This window comes from Oryzias latipes, chromosome 13, assembly GCF_053564925.1.
Source record: "Oryzias latipes strain Hd-rR chromosome 13, Olatipes_Hd-rR_3.1".
In the NCBI taxonomy this organism is placed as follows: domain Eukaryota; kingdom Metazoa; phylum Chordata; class Actinopteri; order Beloniformes; family Adrianichthyidae; genus Oryzias; species Oryzias latipes.
In genome coordinates, this window is record NC_136249.1 from 35,621,908 (window position 1) to 35,641,614 (window position 19,707).

Genomic DNA, 19,707 nt, shown 5'->3' on the forward strand with positions numbered 1-19,707 from the left:
CAACAACAACCTGCATTTTGAAGTGGAACTGAGAAATCGAGGGAAAGGTCATCACGGGGGTTGTGGTGTCAGCAGTTGGGAGAATCCTTGCTACACCACGAGAAACGTCTTGTTCTCTGAACCAACGACTCAAAGCCATAAAACCCAGTAAACCGACTGAGCTTGTGTGGATCAAACTGCAGCAGAGCTGATTCCCATGAACTCACCAACCTACTGACTGACTGTTTCTCTGGTGTTTGCTTTTCTTTTTTGACTTCTTACAATCTTTTACAATTAGAAAGATCAGCTTCTTCTATGTCCTCCTTTATAAATCTACACAAAACAGGAAGTTTACTCCCAAAATCTGCCTTGGATGTCAAGATTTTTCCAAGTTCAGGGTTTCTCATTCGGTTCTGTTTACCATTTATCCTTCGGGGTCTCCCGGCTAACGCTGAAGAACCCCCCAGACATCATTCTAGAGAAACTGCTTTACTGGGATGAGGTTAGACGTCAACCTCTCTGGATTTTTATTAACATTTGTTTGATTCAGACTTTTGGCCAAATTCATTTTCTCATCAATCGGCTTCATTTTCAAGAGCTCCTTTGATGTGAAGACAGCAGCATCCTCTGCATAAAGGATGTTATCATCTGCAAATGTGATGACTTTCTCTTTCATTTTATTGTTTGCAGGACTTTGCCGTCACTTTCATCCACTCAGCCTGAACTTTAGTCTCTAAGTTCTGTTTTCTGAACTTCATTTTTCTCATTATTTCTTTCTTGTTTTCATTTTATTTTCAGAGATTTTATTTAAACTTTTCTTCTTTTTACCTGTGAGTTTTGGTTCCGCTTCAGGTTTTGACACATTTTCTCAAAAGTTAATCCGTTTTTTCCTTCAACGACAAATTTTAAATTTCTGGGAAACTTACAAACTTCTTCATCTGACGTCGGGATTCTTGGCCATGTTTCTGCTTTAAACAAGGAAACCTGCATGAAGAGCTTTTCAGGTGATGGTTCCCATGGTTACAGCATCCCACCTGCCTACCTACCATCAAGTCTTTAGTAAAACCTCTGATGATGACTTTCCTCGGGTCAGCCGCTCCAAAACTGGGCTGGTGTTTTAGGGGCCCCGTGGGGGGGGCTCTGTGAGATGTAGAGCCTTAACCCCCCCAGAATCAGCTGCTCATCCCAGGAAGGTCAGAGGTCGTCCCTGGAGGAAGCGTCTGAGTGGACACATAGATAAACTGCGAGCTGCGAGGAGTCAAGGGTCAAGATCACAAAAAAGTCTGTTTCTGTTCTCTGCAGCGTCAGTGAGTCCAAGAGTCCCATGAAGACCACCGGTGGATTTTCTGGAAGAGAATCACTAGTTGAAAAAACAAACCATCTTCTCTATTTGTCTGAAATGACTAAATTAACGACAAAAAGGAAAAGAATGGAGGAGCTGCAGCTCCACCTGACTCAAGCGGAGACGGAGCTTCAAAGGCCTGAGCAGGAATGGGGGCAAAACCCCCCCAGATGAAGCACAGAGCAGACGGTCCAGAGACGCTGAAGGTGGATCATCATGATGGTTTCAGACACAAACACAGTTTCTCTGTGAAGCTCTGAGATGATTCTCTGCCTGATAAAAGCTGCTTCCTCCAGAAATTTGGTTATAAACTGTTTAAAGTTTTTGGTTGGTTGAGACTTACACAGTTTCATGTACTTTATGTAGTTCATACGCAGTTATTATTATATCTTCCATAATTCTAGGTGATTTCTTTGAAACACAAATGTGTGTCTTTTCATGAGCGTTCCACGTTTGTCTAACAGACACAAGAACCATCGATGTATAACTTTATTTCCACGTGTTCCTTGCACACATCCCGTTCAAATGACTGACACAATAAATTGCATTTAAACAGCTCAATAATCACACAGTTCATGTTCTACGTTGAATAGCGTGGTTTATTCGTACTTCTTCTGTGGTTTTAAGGTGGTTCATTCCTGATTACTACTAAACATTTATTGATGCTTCAGGTTAAATCTTGGCTTTATTGAGGTTTTCTGTTAGAATCGTGTCTTTGTGCTTGACCAAGAAAACACACATTTGAGAAAAAACTTTAAGAGAAGCTGCCAAGCTGTTCCTGCTGCAGGCTCACCTGTTGGTCAGGTATGACACTCTCTGCTGCGTCAGACTGCAGTCAAGCTACAAACGCCGTTTTCTCAGTGTGACGGTCAGCTGCTCCAGCGGCCTTTTTTCAACCCAAAGAGTCAAAATGAGCCAACGCTGTATCACTAAAACCTCACGGTCTCCTAAGTTCACAGAAACGTCCTGGATCTCCTGTTGAAGCTGAAAACATGTCCTCCTCCTCCTCCTCCTCCTCCTCCTCCTCACATCCGTCTAACAGCCGGCCTTTGACCCTGCCCATCGTGGGAACCTCGTCAGGAGGAAGAGTCGACATGGCGACCAGGAGGACATTACCACGGCGATGATGAGACTAACAGATTCCCCTGCACCTGTCTGCCCCCCCTCCCTCACCCACTCGGCGCTCACACAGGGCGTCAAAGCTCTTCATCATCAAATGCTGCTGCCTGTCGTCAGAAATCCAAACCTTCGTTTGCGCCGCAGCGTGAAGATCCAAACGTTTGTGCAGATCCACGAGGCACAAGGATCCAGAACAAAAGAGCCTGAACTAAATGTTGTTTCTGACTTACTGAACCATCTCTGGGTCTGTTTCAGGGTTCAAAAAATGTCACAGAATGAAATGAGATAAAGATGGAGGTGGGTTTGTATCCTATCACTGGTTTAGGAGAAAACATTCACATTTAAGAATGATCATTCAGACAAAAATCCTTAGAATTTGAAGAAACATATGAAAACGGTTTAGAGTTCAGTCCTGAAACTGCTGATCATGTCTGAGGACAAAAAAAACCTTTCTGCATGCAGAGCAGCACAGATGCATCCTGGGAAATCCCGCATCTCCTGATGGAGGATCAGACCAGAACCAGCCGCCGTCATCCGACAGACCAGGTACCTCCAGGACCCCCACAGCCCCCCATCCGACCAAACCTGACCCAAAGCTTTGCTCTAATCTGTCCAACAGGCGGTCCACCTTAAATCCAGGTCAACGGAAACGGACCCCAGACAGTAAGTTTAGAAATGTTTTCATATTACATTTTAGTTTCCTTTTTTTGACTATTTAAGAAAAGCCAGCTACCAAATGCTAAAAGGGTCAAAAGTGACCCAATCGTTCGGTGGAGAGATTTACAACCTGCGATCAATCAAAGCCGTGGGAGCGGAGCAGCAGAGAGGCCGTTATCTGCACCACAAGGACGTGCACGTGCTTTACGTGCACGTACCGTCCGTGCACTTACTGTCTGTGCACGTACCATCCCACTCTTTCACCCTAACTACAGAAAAGAGAAAAATGGGAATCAAACACAAGAGTGAGGTTTCACTCTCACGCCGTGTCTGACTTGGACAGCTGACCTTTCCCAGACCAGGAGTCAGGACTGGAAACTCAAAGCTTCAAGTCCGTCTGAAGTTTCCACCTCCTTCCAGGCCGACTTTGAAAAACAAAAATCCACTTGGTTTTCACGGTGTAGAGGCGATGAAGGAACCATGGAGTGCATTCTTTAGGTTTTGGTCCTGAATGTTGGATGTGGAATCCTTCCTGCAGACCGGGACGTCTCAGCAGACGTGACCCACATGTGACTCTGGAGGAGGTCTCGGATTTCTGGGGTCCTGCAGACCGACCCCGGCCTTCAGTCTGAGGTGTGAGTCTGATTTATTGCCGTTGTTTGTTTGTTTGCGTGTGGTTTGTCAGAGGAATGCCATGGGAACTGGAGCAGTTTGTTTAGCTGGAAGCCGTGGTTTCACACCTCTCCACATCTGATCCCTTCTCAGCCTGTTGCTGAGGGTTTGAAGGCTGATCTGAAGGAGGCAGCGGCTCTCCTGCTGCCGTTTGATCTCCCCAGCGGAGCTTTATGACTCTGGAAAACCCGCAGGGATGAAGCTGCTGCTGCGGCCTGCAAACGCTGCAGAGCATCATGGGAACGCCAAAGCAGGTTTAGGAATCAGCTTCAGTCGCTGCTGAAACAGGCCGTCCAGAATCCTCCAGTAGATGTCTCAGAAAGTCTGTAGGGGTTTCAACTGATGTCAGTCAAACCTAAACTCTTCAAAGTCGTCCACGCTGCGCTCTCTCAGCAAACACCACACAGTGAAAGTTTGGCCCTTTTAAGGATCATGTCCTGCAGAAAACCCAAACCAGGATTCTGGATCAGGAATGCAGCTTTGTTGTTCTGTTGTTCTGTTTTTAGCCGGGACTTCCAGTAAACTGGGTTCAGCGGAGGAGGAGGAAGCTGCCGATAACCTCTGCTGGCTCCTCCTGAAGGATGAGATGTGGAAATCATTTCTGGGAGAAACATCTGATTAAACAATGGGACGGCGTCCGGCTGCAGGGGAGCAAACTGATTCGGTTGTTTTCTCATTAGCAGCAGCTGGGAGGAAGAGGAGGGACCACCTGATGTGACAGGCAGCAGGAGGATTGGCACTGTTCTTCCTCTCAAATGTCTTCATCTGCTCCCCTGCATGGATCTTCAGAACATCCACCATAATCTGGCCCCCCGATGGACTCATGACTGATCCATCAGCATCTTCATCTCTGCCTCTGAGCAACTAAAGTGTGTCATTAGAGCTAAACTGTGCATGTAGATTACTGATTACAGATGCTCCATAAAAACTCTTTTAGTAAGTTTTTAGCTTCTTCTGACTCCCTTTAGCTCAGATGTTCCTGGTTCATTTCTACTCTCGCATCAGTCGTGCTGTACTGAGCTGCACCAGAGTTCATTTGCAAACAATCTGCACAGAGATGGTTGGTTTGGTCTGCAGCGGCGTTCAGGAGAACCAACCCCAGCCATCAAGGCCAAGTGGGGCCCATACGGTTTTAACCCTTATGCCAGGGGTCGGGAACCTTTTTGGCCAAGAGAGCCATAAACGCCACATATTTTGAAATGTAATTTCCAAAGAGCCATACAATAATGTAGTGCCCCTTTCCCACACTGAGGCACGGAGACTTAACCTCTTTTAAGGTTCTTAATTCCGATTACTGCAGACCGCAACAAACGCCGTACAATTAATTCAGCAACTCCTGAATGTCTCCCGCCGAGACGAGAGCGCTTCTCCCAACTTTATATTCACCTGCTCCCGCTGCAGCCCTCCCATTTCCCTTATTTGGCCCATAGCTGAACCCCATTGGTCCAAACTACCTAACAACAGGCTGAGCGACAGAACTGATGGCCAATCAGATCTCTGCTTGATGCGTTTAATGAACTCCAGAACTTTTAACGCGGCCCAACAGCCGCTCAGTCCGCGACAATATGTTTAAAACTAAAAATACAAATGAATGTGTGCATTTGATTTAATTTCAACATTTTTAAAGTACAATAAGTCTGTGGATTCTTTTTAATAACATTGTTATTCTGTTGCTAATAAATGATGAGTATTTCTCGTGGTAGTTTTGCTGATGGTCTAGTCTGGTTGATACGTGGTGAGTTTCTTCTTCATGCAGGCGTTGAGACTTTAAACGTGATCGTAGGTCTGAATGTTCTGTAGATGTGACAAAGACTGCTCACATGCAGACGGGGAGTCAAACACACACTCACACGCTGCAGTGAGTGACGGGCAGCGGGTTTTACGTTTTTACAATCCCTGCGCGATTCACCTGCTGTCCTCACAACCCCCCCACCCCCTGCTTTCTCCCTCACACATCCCGTCCCCGCATCTGCGCGCTCTTTCTCAGAGACGGGAGCGCGCAGTTTTAGGCACGTCAATTCACAGGTTTCCAGTTGGTACAAACTCTGTGAAATAATAGATAATTGTAAACTTATAGCGCTGGCGCAGATTTCTCTCTCTAAGCACCGCTACTACTGCACGCCTCTGGCATCGCATCGCGCCCGAGAAGGACTGGTCTAATGAAAAAAAAGTATAATTAAAGATTTGTTTGCGAGCCACATGTGACCATCAAAAGAGCCATATATGGCTCGCGAGCCATAGGTTCCCGACCCCTGCATTATGCTATACTATGACCCCCCCCCCCCCCCCCCCCCCTTCCATTGAGGTGTTCTCCCTACCATGACAAAGGTGGATAAAGGTGGAAAGATTTCATGTAATCCATGGACACCAGTGAAGATCACAAATCATTGAAGAAAAAAGGTTCAGAGCACTGTCTAGTGGGTCTAGATGACCCCACTCCCAACGTTAAAGTGCCTAGGATAGAACAAGGGATACGCCAGTGTGGGCAAACGCAGGTGGGTCCATCACAAAAACTGGGAACAAACCCATTCATGGCCCACCTTCTCTGCAAACTTTTAAATCATTTGGGTCCCACATCCTGTCTGGGACGGAGGACGCTCTGGAGCGGCAGCCCCCTTTAGAAAAGGAACCGTCTTTATTTTCACCTTGCAGAGATGCACACGAAGCTTCTCTGTTGGGGAATTCTCTGTCTTCCACCTGGAACAGGAAGCACCAGGAAGCAAAAGCCAGAGGCCTGCTGGGTAATCACTTGGCCGACCTCCTGAAGGAGCCTGGTCCGGTAGATGATGGCAGTTGGTCCCGGTCTGGAGGAAACAGTTTGGTCAGATGTTTGCTTTCATTTCTTGTTGCGGCTGACCAATGGCTGGTCGTTTGTGATTCTAGTCTTTCGTGGTGAAAGTGGTTGAAGGTCATTAGAAGAAGGACTGCATCGCTCATCTGCATCTAAGTCCATTTTCCCTAAAATCTCCATCTGCTGTTAACCGTTGGGACATTTCGGGGACTGAGAATCCCTTCAGCACCTTCAGTCAGGAGCCTTTTAGCAAAGCGCTGCGCTGAAGCTCCTGTTCTGTGGAATCCACTGCACATTTCAGAATCTGAACACAGAAGCATGGGAGCCAATCCAGTGGTAGACTCTACCAGGTCACTCTAGGTCTGGTTTTGCCTAACTGCTGTCGGTGCAAGATTTCTCAGAGACTTCAGGAGGGGCTTTGTTTTCACACACATTCCAGTCGGGACGTTTCCTGCGCGTTCTCAGGACGGGCTGCATGTGAAAAACAACTTATCTGATGTTATGCATATTTGCAGATCGGCAGCAAGTCCCTGCAGATCGTTTCTGCAGAGTTTGTGCCAGAACGATGACAGATATCAGATGATCCCAAAAGATGCGGCCTTCCTCGTCTTCACGCAGCCTGAAGCACGTCCCACGCCGCGCGCATCGCTGCGCCTGCTTTCTGTGGCGCCTGCATTCTAAGTCCCGACGCTGACCTGCACGGAAGTCACCTGAACTGCACCTGACCTCCATCCTCAAGGGCCCCTCCCACTAGCAAACCAACCCCGCCGGCTGGTCCTGATAGAGATAACTCCGCCCATTTCAACAGTCAGCCAATAGGAACTGCTCCTATCTGTAACACCCCCAGTGGTCGTTTGCAGAAGTACAACATTTAATCAGAATGTGGGTGTTTGCAATAAAGCAGCCAAATCAGCCCCCCCCCAATATAAGATATGAACATTTGGAACTGGTCCACCAAACTGGTCTGGCAGGTAGTGAAACAGGAGCAGGGGGGGGGGGGGGGGGATTCAAAGTAATCCCCGCATTGTTGGGAAAAACTTTAGAACAACCAGAACAACAACGTCTAAATAAGAAACACAACAAACCGACACTGAAGCAGATCCATGGAGAAAAGAAGGGGCGGGGCCACCTGGGAGGAGCCAAATCAAAATCTAAACCAAAAAGATAGGAGACACAGCATACCGTGTGTCTGAGACCTTTGAAGGCAACCCCCTTTTTGCTTTGTCTACATTTAACTGCATTACCCCCCCCATGACTCCAGTCAGAAGCTTTGCTCAATCTGCATTTCTGTGACCCAGATTAGCATACTCAGATTAGCATATTCAGATTAACATATTCTGATTATCATATTCACATTAGCACACTCAGATTATCATATTCAGATTAGCATATTCAGATTAGCATATTCAGATTAGCATATTCAGATTAGCATATTCTGATTATCATATTCACATTAGCACACTCAGATTAGCACACTCAGATTAGCACACTCAGATTAGCATATTCAGATTAGCACACTCAGATTAGCATATTCATATTAGCACACTCAGATTAGCACACTCAGATTAGCATATTCATATTAGCACACTCAGATTAGCACACTCAGAGTAGCACACTCAGATTAGCATATTCAGATTACGCATATTCAGATTAGCATATTCAGATTAGCACACTCAGATTAGCATATTCAGATTAGCATATTCAGATTAGCATACTCAGATTAGCATATTCAGATTAACATATTCTGATTATCATATTCACATTAGCACACTCAGATTATCATATTCAGATTAGCATATTCATATTAGCATATTCAGATTAACATATTCAGATTAACATATTCAGATTAGCATATTCAGATTAACATATTCTGATTATCATATTCACATTAGCACACTCAGATTATCATATTCAGATTAGCATATTCAGATTAGCATATTCAGATTAGCATATTCAGATTAGCATATTCTGATTATCATATTCACATTAGCACACTCAGATTAGCACACTCAGATTAGCACACTCAGATTAGCATATTCAGATTAGCACACTCAGATTAGCATATTCATATTAGCACACTCAGATTAGCACACTCAGATTAGCACACTCAGATTAGCATATTCAGATTAGCATATTCAGATTAGCACACTCAGAGTAGCACACTCAGATTAGCATATTCAGATTACGCATATTCAGATTAGCATATTCAGATTAGCACACTCAGATTAGCATATTCAGATTAGCATATTCAGATTAGCATATTCAGATTAGCACACTCAGATGAGTCCACCCATTTTTGCTGCAGTGTTTCTGTTCTTCAGATCTTAATCCTCATTGTTTGCTCGACTAATATTTTACTGTTTTAAAACATTGTTATATAAAATGTGAATCAAAAGCTCTACGGAAACACCGACCTCCTGAGAAAAGGGGGATTAGAACACAGAAACGGTGAAGCAGGTGAAGATCTGCTAGAATTCTGAGGTGTGGTGGAGAATTCCCCTCAACTTTAAGTTTGAAGATTTTAAAAATCTGCCTGAAATTCTCTAACACTGGTTGTTTTTCTTCGATCCAGACAGGTTTGGGGTTTTCTGCTCCTCTACCTTCAGTGCGGCAGACAGACGGCGTCCATCAGCGTCTCTGATGATGTGAAGGTTTAGCAGACGGAACCGCTGGGCCGGATAACATCCTTCACATGGTTTGGCTGAGAAAATATTCCTCCACGTGTTTGTGACAGAAGTGCAGATGAAAGGAGAAGTTTGAGGTTTATTCTCTGTTTCTGGACCTCATGAAGGCTCTGCTGTTGGACGTGTCGAAGTCCAGATGGGGACCGTTTGGGTTTAATTGGCCGGTCAGTGGCCTCACCGGAGTTCAGGAGCTGTAAATGTGAAGACAGACCCGCTGGAGGAGTTTTGGGACACATTCTGTATCCGTGGAGGACAGCAGGACAGACATCCAGGCTTTTGGGTGAAGGAGAAGGAACGTGTTCTCCTTTCTGCCGTCAGCCGTTGGTTGTTGTTGAAAGAGGCGCTGCAGCTCAGTGCGAGGAAGAGATGATGACAAACCGATGACAGACGCCATGATCTCATCTGGTTTCTCCAAACAAAGTCCAGGTCTCTGACAGAAACAAGATCTGAGGAGACAGTTCCTCCGTAAAGTTTAGTCCCCTAAAAACAGAATTCCTCATTTCTATTCTGTATTGAATGAACAGGATTTGTGGGAAAACTCATTTGCAAACACAACGATTCTGGTGACATGAACTCCAGCTTCAGGCATTCACATTTCCTCAGTCTTTTCCTCCGTTAATATCGCCGACCTTTGACCCTGCATCCTGTTTGTGAGTCATTATCATGGTCTGTTATGGTCATGTGCAGAGTGAAGAATGAGGGAGGCGGTCATCTTTTCATGCTGCTGAAACTTCAACTCCATGCATGAATATCTGTAGTATCCGTTATTTTACCAAGAAACCTATGGAGGTCACATGACCTGTGACCTCTGTAAAGGACGTGTCAAAACTATGTCAACTTCCAGTCTATTATGATAGTCTGAAGTAATAATAATCCTCATACGACACAAAGGAACAACATGTAATTAGATTACATTTAAATGACTTGATTTGCATGCAGGTAAACGTGCCGCTTTAATTTAAGTGTATATAAAAACGCCCCTCCCCTTCCGTGCGTGGTTTCTCCTCCAAGCTGGGGTCCTCTATCAGAGGCCTGGGAGCTTGAGGGTCCTGCAGTATCTTAGCTGTTCCTAGCACTGAGCTTTTCTGGACTGAGAGGTCTGAGGTCTTTCCAGGTATCTGTTGTAGCCACTCCTCCAGCTTGGGGGTTACTGCCCCGAGTGCTCCAATTACCACAGGCACCACTGTCACCTTCACTTTCCAGGCTTTCTCCAGTTCTTCTCTGAGTCCCTGGTATTTCTCCAGTTTCTCATGTTCCTTCTTCCTGATGTTCCCATCGCTTGGCACTGCCACATCCACCACAACGGCTTTCCTCTGTTCTTTATCCACCACTACAATGTCTGGTTGGTTCGCCATTACCATCCTATCAGTCTGGATCTGGAAGTCCCACAGGATCTTTGCCCTCTCATTCTCTACCACCTTCGGAGGTGTTTACCATTTTGACCTCCTTCCAGCTAGCATACAGTCTCAGGGTGCTGGATTTGGGATGGAACCCTCCATGCATGGTGAGGAGCTTTCGTGTCTGAACATCCGTGGTCTGTATCTCTTCCATTGGCCATCTTATTATTCCTGCAGGGTATCTGATAACTGGCAGTGCGTAGCTGTTTATTGCCCGGGTCTTATTTTTGCCATTGAGCCGGCTTCTCAGGACTTGCCTTACTCGTTGGAGGTATTTAGCTGTTGCAGCTTTCCTTGTTGCCTGCTCCAGGTTGCCATTTGCCTGTGGAATTCCAAGGTACTTGTAACTGTCCTCGATGTGTGCTATTGTTCCTTCTGGGAGTGAGACCCCTCCTGTGTGGACTACCTTGCCTCTCTTTGTCACCATCCGGCTGCATTTCTCGAGCCCGAATGACATCCCAGTGTCAGTACTGTAGATCCTGGTGGTGTGGATCAGGGAGTCAATGTCACGCTCGCTCTTAGCATATAGCTTGATGTCATCCATGTAACTGTAAGTGCTATCCTAGGCACTTTACCATTGGGAGTTGGGTCATCTAGACCCACTAGACAGAGCTCTGAACCTTTTTTCTTCAATGATTTGTGATCTTCACTGGTGTCCATGGATTACATGAAATCTTTCCACCTTTATCCACCTTTGTCATGGTGGGGAGAACACGTCAATGTGAGGGTGGGGTCATCTAAGATAGCACAAGGGGTAGAGGAGGTGACTGATGTTGGCCCTATTTCTGAGTCGGTATCCATAGCCAGTCTTGGTGATTATTTGGCTGAGGGGGTTGAGACCTATGCAGAACAGCAGTGGGGACAGAGCATCACCTTGGTATATCCCACATTTGATGGACACTTGTGCAAGTGGCTTCCCATTGGCTTCAAGGGTGGTTTTCCACAGCTTCATTGAGTTTCCTATGAAGGCTCTTAGAGTCTTGTTGATGTTGTACAGCTCCAAGCATTCAGTGATCCATGTGTGTGGCATTGAGTCATAGGCTTTCTTGTAATCAATCCAGGCTGTGCACAGGTTGGTGTGTCGTGACCTGCAGTCGTGAGCGACTGTTCTGTCGACCAGGAGTTTGTGTTTAGCTCCTCTGGAGTCTCTACCAATGCCCTTCTGTGTGTTACTCATGAATTGATCCATGTGCCTATTTATCTTGGTTGCAATGATGCCTGACATGAGCTTCCATGTTGTGGAGAGGCAGGTTATTGGCCGGTAGTTGGACGGGACTGCACCCTTTGAGGGATCCTTCCGGATCAGGACCGTTCGCCCTTCAATTAGCCATAATTTACGCGTTTTAAAGTCACACGTTTATGAGAAAAATAGTCACCCCACAGCTTTTAAAGTCAAAAATGTGCAACTTATTTCTCATAAGATGACGACTTTAAAGTGATAATTAAAAAACAAAAAACTTTTATGACCCAACTCCCAATGTTAACGTGCCTAGGATAGCACAAGGGTTACAAAAATATTGGAACAAATTCTGGATAAAACGTTTCTGAGGAGAGAATTTAGCACATAGACCAAAACAAAGCTGGTTTAGTACAAAATGTTTCTGTTTTGTTATTAAAAAGATGAGCTTTCTTTATCTGTGATTCACCTGATTGGACGACTTCTTGTGGTGAGAATCAACTTTTATGAGCTTTCATTAAAGTTCAGCAGCTTTATCAGCAGATTTATCATAACAATAACATTATCTGAAAAAAAACAATAGTCAGAAATTCAAACAAAAACGTTCACTTTTCTTGCTCATGTCATCCATGAAAGAGTCATTATTACATATTATCATATCATATTACAAGGCAACATCATAAAAAACCCAGAACAACATTTTTCCTAATTATCCTTGGACTGATTTGGTCGTCCTGTAACTGAAACTCGTTTCTCAGCATCTGTTTCCCATTTGATGGTCGATTCCAACAGATTATTAACCGAAAACTGGTTTTTGAATCGCAGCAAACTTCCATCCTTTCCAGTTCAGCAGAGGCCGATCAGCTGGTTCTGCAGGAACATCGGCAGCTTTGAGCCCAACATCCAGCACCAGGAACCTTTCCTACCTAAACAGCAAAATGTCCTTTGTGAGGACTCGGAGTTCTCCTTTTTTTCTGGGAGAGGAAGCTGGAAAAGCAGCGCAGGCTCCAGGAGGTCAAACCCGAACCAACGGAGCCGCTCTGAAAGTCCAACATTTTCCCAGACAGGACACTTGATATTCAGATTCCTGATTCTCCGTCTGTCATAAAACTCCCCTCACTTCCTGTCCTTAGGCTGGTATCGCAGCCGGAGACGACGTGTCAACACATAAATCCAGAAGCAGAAACAGTTTCTGTTCCTGCAGAGGTTCAGCTTTGATCCAGCTGATGGATTCGGCTGGTATGAAGTTTCACAGCCGCTCAGGCTGCTGAAGGAGTTTTCACGGATTCTACTTTTGCTCTTAGTTTCTGGCTTTGATTTGATCAATTCTCCCTTTAAATTCACGTGTTGAGCAGATTCTTATTCTCTAATTGATCGGGTTTCATTCTGATTCCACACTTTTCCTTCGTTGTAGTAAAATCTTAGAGGTCAGATTCTACTCAAGAACCTCCAAAAGCTGCGATGGCGCTCCAGAAACGATCTATGCTTCATGTTTGCAGAGAGGACGTTGTTCTGATCAGACTCCTGTAAATTATGCTTAATATTTCAAATAAGTGATGACATCGTCCAGGTTCTGCGGGTTTTGGGCCGTCCGGATCCGTGGAGGGTTCTTGTTTCTGTTCTGCAACCGATGAAAGGAAGACGCCGACTATTCTGCAGGAAATGTTAGACGTTTTGTTGATGCCAAAGCTACGGTGGCCGAGAGGTGCAAGACACGCTTACCTTTAAGATACAGCAACAGCAAATCCCAGTACAAATGAACAAATACTGAAACACAACAGCAAATACTGAAACACAACAGCAAATACTGAAACACAACAGCAAATACTGAAACACAACAGCAAATCATGAAAATTACAGAGTCCTGACACTAATACCGAATTACAAAAAAATAACCCGGTTGCAAATGACCAAAACCAGAAACACAACAATGAATGCGGAGACACGGCTTCCAACAGAAATGGACGTAATATAAAACTAATTGTGTATGTTTTTTTTAATGTTATTAACTACTGTTTTCTTTATGTGGACATTTTAAATACATGAAACAGTCCTGAAGCATTCTTGCTAGAGTGGTCTTAACGGAGAGGGAATACCCTTAATACCTTAAGTGAAGCAAAAACTTGACCTTGCTTAACGATGCTGTAATTTTTATTGTAGAAATACAATTGAAGAAATGCTTTTGGACTGTCTCATGTATTGAAAATGTCCACATTAAAAAGACAGTAAAAAGGAAATGTAAAAAATAATACACAAAGTTTTATATTTCGTCATTTACGGGATTCAGGACGCTCCCTTTCTGTTAGACGCCGTTTCCCCGCTTTCCTTGTTGTTTTTCAGTATTTGTTCATTTCTTCCGAGATTGTTATTAGTGCTTCGTGATTTATTAGTTTGGGATTTATTGTTGGTTGTATCCTAAATATAAATGTGTCTTGCAGCTCCCGGCCACTGTAGTTTCATGATTTGCTGTTGTGTTTCAGTATTTGTTCATTTGTACTGGGATTTGCTGTTGCTGTATCTTAAATGTAAGCGTGTCTTGCACCTCTCGGCCACCGTACAAAGCCCCTTAAATTCATGTCCAGTCAGTGTGAAGAATGCAGGTCTGCTTCTCATTATTTGCTGCATCAAGATCCGCAAAACTTGAGCTACTTGACTGCAAATCTCCTCTGAGACGTTTCCAGAACAAAGCAGCAGAAGCAAACGTCTCTTTTTGGGTTTCTCCCTCCGCTGGATTCCTGTTGTTTCCTCGCTGGACGTCTTTCCGCCACTCAAGTTTCTTAAAAAAAGTCGTTTCAAGGAAAACCTCCATTTCCTGTCAGCTCCTATTGGCTTCCTGTCGGCAAAAGGTCATTTCCTGCTGGCTCGGGGGTCGCAGATCCAGCAGTCGCCAGCAGATCTGAGTCATGTGACCTGCGTGCTGAGGTGCAGAGCAATCAAAGTTCAGGTCTGTCTCGCTGATGACGCCAGGAGATCTAAACACTGAAGCACGGCAGTAGAGGGTTCATGATGGAGACGTTTGCTCCCCTCAGGGTTTCTGCAGCAGCAGCAGCAGCTCAGTTTTACCAGCATGTTGTTTGCCCCACCGTTACACTCAGACCCCAGCAGGCGTTTGGAAAGGCCGCATCCATCACAGAAGACTGGAACGTCTTGTTACAGGGTTTGGGTCATTTTACATTCTGCCCGAGCTCCGCTGCACTTCCATTCAATGTTGTGTCATTTTCCTGAGCAGTAAAAAGCGAGAAAGCTTCAGCTGAGAATCACCGACGTTTCCTCTCTGCTGGTCACCTTCAGAGGGAAGGAATGGCAGCAGATCCCTGCTAGAAATGCTTTCACCGTCTGTTTTCAGGATGCTAGCTCGCCCGTTTCCGACCCTCTTTTTGCCGCTGCAGCTCCTCCGACTCTGGAGGCGACGCGTGTCCCATCACGCCCCAGCTCCTCTCACATATGTGACCCTGCCAGCCTCCAGCTGAGCCCCCGCCGCCGCCGTCCCGGTCATGCAGACGTTTCAGGTCCAAACTGTTGTTCATTTTGTGTTGAAAACAGGTTCTAAAGGTAGAGTGACCCTGTTTGACAAAGGAGTCAAGTGCAGACATGACTGCAGGTAATGAAAAATAATGGCTGCAGAGGATCTGGATGGAGCGCCCCCCGACCACGCCACATTCCCCGGCGTTCCTGTCTTTTTTGTCCCTCTGAGATCCAAAGTGACACTCCATTGTGGTCAGAGACGTCCCCTGGAGCTGAGAGCTGCAGTCCCCCCTCCAGAGGAGAAGGCCTCCGTCTGCAGAGTGAAGCTCCATCGTTCTTCTGCTGAGCTCAAACAAACCACCTGATTTCTGCACAAAAATCAACAGAGCAAACAGCCAAAGATCACAAGAACAACGGCAGCCACACATTTGTTTCACATCAAAAAACAACGTAATGGGAAAACCCAACAGAGTTACTGCCTCTGTTTCAGACGGTCATGTTGTGAGGAGAGGCAACAAGAAGGAACTCAATCCAGTTTCAAATCTCTGCCTGAGAAACTTCTGGCATGTCTACAAAACAAAGGAGGAGGGGGGTCTGTCGGGGGGGGGGGGGGGGGGGCTCCTATCTAAAAATGGAATTTACCTTAACAGGAGTCTGAAGACAAAACTCAGGTTAAAGTTGAAATGTCCCTATGGATGGATGGAGGGAGGGAGGGAGGGATGGATGGATGGATGGATGGATGGATGGACAATGGATGGAAAAATCTCGATGCAGGGCTGTCCGTCCCCTTTACCAACACCTTCCTCATTGCTCCCTACAGAAATCGATCATCTGCATTGATCGGTTTGTTCCTCACATCTGTTGATTGGATTGATTCCATCTTCCAGAACTCTCAGCTGTGTTTATTCTTCTCTGAAAACTTCAGTCGTTTAGTGTTTCATGGTGACTGGATCCTGCTGGCAGATCAACGTGTGTTTATATAAGCCAAGCAGATTTGATTGATGTCTGCAGACGAGTGTAAACAGTGAGAGCAGGAACTCTGCCTGCAGCAGCAAAGACATCTGGGATCTCTGTGATAATTCTTCTTCACTGCTGCTGCTGCATGTTTGCTGCTGCATGGCTGCAGGACGTTTCAGTCTATCCGTCACTCTGACAGAAGGATCCAACAGATCTACTGGAGGTCCTGATCATCTCTGTCAAAGTGATCCCGCTGACTCAGCTCTTTCACAACAAAAGCATCATCTGAGCTTCAGCCTCAAAACCACAACTCTGGCAGGACGCCAGAAGGGCGGGAAAAGGTTTGGGGTAATTTGTCTGCAGAAGAAATTCATGACGACTCGCCTACACGAACACAGAACTCTGAGGTTGATGAAAGGCAAAAAAATGCCCAGAATTCAGAAAAAGAGATGCTACCCTGATGAGATGAGACCCCCGCTCCACTCTGGTTCTCCTGGTTTGAATGGTTGACTCAAACCAGAATCCTCCCTTCGTTTGGATTATTAGCGGCTGTCTGTAAACCTGTGTGGATCTAGTTTACATAGGAGCGTAAAGGAAACAATGACGCGGCTCGGGGTGACGTTTTCTCCAGCGCCGCTGTAAACACGTTGATGTTGGCCTGCGTTCCTCTAGAGGAAGCCCCTCACTCCCAACACGATTGCACATAATCACACCAAATGATGCTGCTTCGTTTCAAGTGTTTACTTACACAACCCACGGAAACGACTCGCCTCCAAGGACGGACGCTTATGGGAACTTCGGGAAATTACGAGCAAACTTTGGAGGGAAAAGGTTTGCACGCTTCCTTCAGAGAAACTCTCACATTTACAGTCAGACGGTATCAGCAAACCAGTTCTCTGCTTTTCAGAAATAAAGGTTTTAAAACATTCCCAACGGTTTGGGAGAGAAAATGAGACCAGATAACGTTTGGAGATAATCAAAATTCCATAATTGAGCAACGACCCGTTAATCAGGAAAGTCCCACATGACAGCTGTTGGCAGGCCGCGCCAACGGATCAACGCGGCGGGTTTATCGTTCCCCTCATAAACAAAAGTTACCTGTTTGGCCAGAGACGGCCTCAAAACGGCGTGAGGAAGGCGGAGCCGCGGTCCTTGATGCCTCGCAGCGTTACAGGAGGAAACGTGACCTTTACAACAGCAGCTGTCACCGCTGACATGTTGCGGAACTCGTGACACCTGAGTCACCTGGCGTGGGTTCAGACCTGGGAGACGCTCTGCCGGCGTGCCGAGCTTCCTTGGCCTTCCAAAGCCAACCACAGAGATGGGCGGATTTGTTGGGGGGGGGGGTTCTGTGTTGTGTTTATGGCACAAAAAAGGAAAAAGGAAATTCTTTGTGCCTAAAGTGGGTCCTGAAGGCGAGAAGACCAGCGAGGCCCAAAAGTCCCTCTTCCAACACGGGATGCAGAAGTTCCAAACCTGGAGAAGGTTATTTGAGTGTGAAACACATTCATGGGGACAACAATCTACGTGACGTAGCTCTTTGTTTGGGTCGAGCCAAGTTCAGGCGTTTCAGCTCCACGACGGCAGGATGTGACATCACCAAAACCCCCGACTGCTCAGAAACTCAGAGGGAAAGACCAAGTCTGACAGCCGCTGGACTGGCCCAATAAAACGTCTTGATGGGTTTCAAACCCCCCCCCACCCCCACCCCCACCCCCCACCCCCAGTGGAGTGGAGTGTCGGTGTCAAACAGAGTCTAAGAAAAGTCGCATCGTCTTCAGTGAACAGAAACCGGCTTCATTCCCGGTGGGTTGCTTTGGCTTCAAACAGGAAGTCAAAGTGTCTGACTCCGCCCTCCTCGCCCAATGCCCTGTGGCTTCCTGTATTCAGCGAGGGGGGGGGGGGGGCGCCAGAGTTCACAGTAGCAGGAAAACCTCATGGAATAACCTTTAACCTGCATCATCTGTTAGCCTAACAGATTCACATGAAGCTGGTGGCCATGGCAACCCCAGAGACAAACCTTGAGACTCCTCCCCCTGCTGCGAACGCCTTCGTCACATCCGCCCTAACGGGTGGATACGGATGCCTGCAGGCCAAAAGATGGGCATTCTGTGCCGTTCCTGAGGACCCAGAGTCCGCTTGGTTTGCCGGGCTGGTCCAGACGGCGGTGTAAAGGACTCTGGCTCCGTATGGATCTGCTGTGATCGGGCCGGTTCTGCAAAACACTGACGTCAACACCCCCACCATAAAAACGCATCCACGTAAAGCAAAGCGCGAACGACACTGCAACGATGCGAGGCAGCAAGAAGCGGGACCAGAAGACAATCTAGAATCTGGACAAGCCGCCTGGCGTGAGCTGGACCTAAAGAGAACCAAGAAAGTGAACATTGTTCTGAGATCAATCTGAGAGGAAAACACAGTGGTGGTTCTGGTTCCTGAAAGGTTCCCTCAGCATCTGTGACTGCAGAGAAACCCCCCCACTCAGAAAATGTTCCTGTCAGAAGCTTTTGTTCCCGTGATTCTGATGTGCAGCCTGCAGACGCCATGTTGACAGAAAGGAAGCTGCAGCAGCATAAACCGATGCTTTCCAGTGGAAGGAGTCCTGCCTGGACACGTTCTGGAGCGGAGAAGAGTGGAACCGGGAAGAGAAATGCGGCTTTCATTTTGATGTTTGAGTCATTTGAAGGAACTCAGGAGAGAAAGTTTCTGCAGCTGCCGGTAAACAGACGTTTGTGTTTTTCTCTTATCGCCGTCGTGTGATTAACATCTTCAAACTGAACGCCTCGCTGAAAAGAAAACATTTGGCAGATTTCAGGAAGCGTCAGTCACTGAACTCCTGAAAGAGTCAAAGTTTGACAGCAGCTGGAGAAAGTCACCTTTCCAAACAGGAAGGAGTGGCGTCCGGCTATTTTACGAGAGCTGGCTGCTAAAAATCCTTTTGAAACCGAAAAGCTTCCCAGTGAAAAAACAGGAAACCGTTTCAGGATCCAAACGGTGGTCGACAGTGACTTTAGGATCGAGTCCGACCCCCATCGATGATCCACGCTCAAAGGTTTGACCAGTTTTTAACTTGTGTCCTGACTGGACCAGAACCACCATCCACTCCCATTGCAGTAGACAAGTGGACACGCTGGAAACCAGAACGTCTCATTCAGATGAAAGATTTTTTGATGGCCTCAAATGTTTTAGTTTCATGATCTCTCACCCTTTCATTGATCACAAGGAACAATGAGTCAGGAAGCAACCAGCCGGTCAGCGGTAAACAGCCAAACTCCAACGTCCTTCTATAATGGACTTCCAGTAAATCGGAGCGTTTCAAGCTCAAAAACGAAAAGCGAAATTTTCCTCTGCTATCAGCAAAAAGGAAACTCCCAAGAGTGGAAGAGGAAGAGGTGGAAATGGAGTCCTCCAGGTTTTCAGACGGGAGATTACAGGCAGATAAGGAACGAGATCTTCCTGTTGAGACG